At 41.4% G+C, this 4397-nt stretch overlaps 1 non-coding gene across 1 annotated transcript; it reads right to left on the minus strand.

The window, feature by feature from the left end:
* Positions 1-3660: 3660 nt before the first annotated feature.
* Positions 3661-3733, minus strand: TRNAW-CCA (transfer RNA tryptophan (anticodon CCA)). Its single transcript has one exon. It is a non-coding gene; the product is annotated as a tRNA-Trp (tRNA).
* Between the last annotated feature and the right edge of the window lie 664 nt (positions 3734-4397).

Raw genomic sequence — 4397 nt, forward strand, 5'->3', positions numbered from 1 at the left:
TAAAATTTTTACAGAAAGAGCATCATAGAATATGATATTCATACACACTCAAAATACCACTCATCAAATTACCCATTACAGACACAAAAGCCTGTCTTTTCAATAAACAGATCTTCTAAGCCTCTGCATAACAGTGTTCAAAGCTAAAATAATGATAGTGTTGACAGGTAAAGTGGACACTCTTAGCCTCCAAACAGGCTGCACTAGGAAGCACACAGCATGTACTAGATGGTGTTCCTGGCAAAAAGGGTTCACCTGAATTTAATCATGAGGAAATGATCAGACAACTGCAAAATGTAGACCTTTGAGTAGACAACTGACCTATCCTCTGCAAACAAGTCAATGTCACGACCATCAAAGACAACTACAAGAAGCTGAGGAGATGTCTGAGGTTCCAAAGGACTAAAGAAATAAAGTAACATGATCTTTTTAGTCCTTTGGAACCTAAAACATCTCTTCTCCTTTTTGCTGTCTTTTGGTGCAAACATTGATTGTTTGAAGAAAGGCCAGTTGTCTGGTTCAAAGGTCTAAATTCTGGAGTTATCTGATATCTACCTCAATAATAAACACAGCATAAACACTTTCAGCAAGAACAATGCATAGTAAATGCTGTCTGCTTTGAGCACAGTCCATCTGGTGCCAAAGAATGACTGGGTTGATATGTTGTCTTCTTCCAGTTGTTCCCATGCTGGTGTGTGGAGGATGAATATTTAGAGGCGCAAGAGTGAAGGTCTTTCCAAACTGTGTGTCCATCAAAGCATTGATCACATTACTGAGGATTACATTCCGAGGCTGATGACTGGGATGACTCCCATCAATTCTGTCCCTTGGGGTGTGGAGCGTGGTTGTCGGTTGGGATGCTCATTCTCAGGAAAGGATCCCTCCAGTGTTGCTGAGGTTTAAATTGAGTTGCTGTTGTAGATTTTTTTTTTCATCAAATGGAAAAGGTACATTTTATAGTGTGGTTTCTCAAATTGACAATATCTTCTCTTAGCTCCTAAAGTAACTGGTATCTGTGAAAGACAGAGAGAGGGAGAGAAGCAATGTGAGTGTTTGTTAGGTCCTGCTGAGCCTGGAGGGTTGGCCACATGGTGACTGGGGCCAGGGGCAGATAGAGCTGTCGACAGGACGAGCTGAAGGGAGAGCACAGGCTGGCTGGAGAGGAAAGTGAGATCCATGATTCAGAAGGAATACCTCCCTAAACTTTCCTCTAGCCTGTGGTGCAGCATCTAAGGACCCCTCCTCACCCCACCTGTGCTTGGTGATGTTTCAGCTCAGAGCTGCTTCAGAGCCTTAACTGGATCCCCACCGCTCAATCCTCAACAGTCATTTCACTCTTGAATCCCCTTCATCTGTACGCTTTCCCACACATTCAGGGATGGACGTGCTGAGCGTCCCTTATACACAACTAGAAACAGACTGCTATGGGAGCAGAGGATCCTCATTGAGAAAGAACCCTCTTCTACCTCTTCATCCCTGCCCTCTGAGGAGGAGAAGCAGGCTGACAAGAGTCCTGGATGTGTGCACCAACAGGAACCTCAGAATGTATCCAAGTCCAGTTCCATAATTTACAGAGGAGGAGCTATGTTTTCAAGGTCTAAGCACTATCCCAAACCACATGACTTGTTACTGACAACCCAGGCCACAGGCCGTTCCTACACATTTGCAGAAAGGGAGAGGAGAAGAGGAAATCTCCAACCTGGAGGAGTCAAGTTAATAGAGGCTGTTTGATCATCCTCCTGGACAGGAATAAGGCGTTCCAGGGAAATTCTGCTCCAAAGAGTCTATGGAATGAATGGAAAGGGGGGAAACTCAAAATAAAATGAGCAAAAAGAAAGCAGGGAGTGTAACTGTGTCTCAACCCATTTGCATCCTGTGGACACCAAAATGCTATGAAGGTGATTTCATGCTGGATCTACCTTAAGGCATTTCTAGGAACATCCTTGACATCTACATAAATCCAACTTTGAAGTGAAAGAGCATTCAGTTTAGTTATACTAGATTCTCATCACCTTTTTCTCAAACTTTTCTCTAAGAAAGAGTCTCTCCTAGTATTTTATGCTAGTGTATAGAAAAATGCCTACTTCTGCTTTCTTGACAAAAGCAAAAGCCTTTGATTGTGTGGATCACAACAAACTCTGGAAAATTCTTAAAGAGATGGGAATACCAGACCACCTTAGCTGCCTCCTGAGAAACCTGTATGCAGGTCAAGAAGCATCATTACAACCAGAAAAGGAACACGGACTGGTTCCAAATTGAGAAAGGAGGATGTCAAGGCTTTATATTTTCACCTTGATTATTTAACCTAAATCCAGAGTACATCATGCGAAATGCTGGGCTGGATGAAGCGCAGCTGGAATCAAGATCACCAAGAGAAATATCAATAACCTAGAATATGCCGATGACACCACCCTTATGGCAGAAAGCAAAGAGGAACTAAAAAGCCTCTTGATGAAAGTGAGAGAAGAGTGAAAAGGATGGCTTAAAACTATGCATTCAAAAAAACGAAGATCATGACATCCGGTCTCATCACTTCATGGCAAATAGATGGGGAAACAATGGAAAGAGAGACAGACTTAATTTTCTTGGGCTCCAAAATCACTGCAGATGGTGACTGCAGCCATGAAATTAAAAGATGCTTACTCCTTGGAAGAAAAGTTATGATAAACTGAGACAGCATATTAAAAAGCAGAGATGTGACTTTGCCAACAAAGGTCCATCTAGTCAAAGTTATGGTTTTTCCAGTAGTCATGTATGGATGTGAGAATTGGACCATAAAGAAAGCTGATTGCCAAAGAATAGATGCTTTTGGACTGTGGTATTGGAGAAGACTCTTGGGTCCCTAGGTCTGCAGGAAGATCCAACCAGGCCATATTAAAGGAAATCAGTCCTGAATATTTATTCATTGGAAGGACTGATGCTGAAGCTGAAACTCCAATACTTTGGCCACCTGATGTGAAGAACTGACTCCTTAGAACAGTCCCTGAGGCTGGGAAAGATTGAAGGCAGGAGGAGAAGGAGACAAAGAGGATGAAATGGTTGAATGGCGTCACCGACTCAATGGACATGAATGTGAGCAAGCTCTGGGAGTTGGTGATAGACAGAGAAGCCTGGCGTGCTGCAGTCCATGGGGGCGCAAAGATTTGGACACAACTGAGCAACTTAACTGAACTGACAGAAGGGTATGTAAAAGGATAAATATATCAGGATAAGGCCTAATATTCATTATGGGGTTTTTGCATAAAGAATATGTTCAACGAAAAAAATTTATTGTTCTGCTGCTCTGAGCGAGTTAGTAGTCTGTGAGACATGTTTAGTGAATAGCTAATTCCAAGTTGCATTTTAACATTAGAAAAGGAAATACTAAATTTTATTCTTATGGCAAGGGGAGGGTCAATTTTATACTTTGTGGTCTATGTAATATTTTTTTTAAATTGTATCTTGTACTACGAAAATTGTGAGACATTTGAATCCAGACAGAGAGATTATATATCTAACTTAACTATCTACATCTCCTTTTTTCTCTTTTATCTTCTCCAGGCTGTACAAATAGTTCTGTTGAGAGAAGAAGTGATTGTTCATATTCAGCTTTTTTTTTTTTTTAATATTTATTTATTTATTTGACTGCATGAGGTCTTAGTTACAGCACATGGGATCTTGTTCCCTGACCAGGGTTTGAACCTGGGCCCCCTGCATTGGAAGCAGAGAGTCTTAGCCACTGAACCACCAGGGAAGTCCCCATATTCAGCTTTTTAAGGAAGCAGCCACTCATAGGCCACTGCCATATTGGTTACTTATATCCTATCAGATCCACAGTCCTTCTGATCCTTGATGCATGTTAGCAGAGCTTTGAAAGATACTGATATCCAAACCTCATCCCCAGAACTTTAAAATCAGCATTTCAATGGATTGGGTTAAGGCATTCATGTTAGCTCAAAACTCAATCCGTTTTCATTTTACAACAGCATAATTTAGAACTACTCACTAGACTACACTATTTCACATCACTCTTTTTATTTTCTCCTTCTAGTCCAATATGGACTTCTCTCCACTGGCCCTAAACATTTTTTTTGTCTTTCTCTGTTACTCTCATATAAAAAATTGGCCTTCTCAATTGGATTGTCAGAAGCAATGATTATCTTGTATTCTTGTGTATCTCCCTGGGTCTTCATAAATGTGGCCCAAGTTAATTCAGTATAATGCTGTCCTACATTCCCTGGCCTCAGACTTCAACTCAGTTCATTTTTCTGGGCTTTGACTACTACTGAGAAGGAATAATGTGAGTAAACCTGGAGAGGTCTGAGCGCTGTCCATCTCACGCTCTGTATATTTTGAAAACCTGGCTACTCTATCTCCTTTTCCCCAATGTCCCTTTAGGGAGCCATTTACAGCCCCCC

This window comes from Dama dama, chromosome 20, assembly GCF_033118175.1.
Source record: "Dama dama isolate Ldn47 chromosome 20, ASM3311817v1, whole genome shotgun sequence".
Classification (NCBI taxonomy): Eukaryota; Metazoa; Chordata; class Mammalia; order Artiodactyla; family Cervidae; genus Dama; species Dama dama.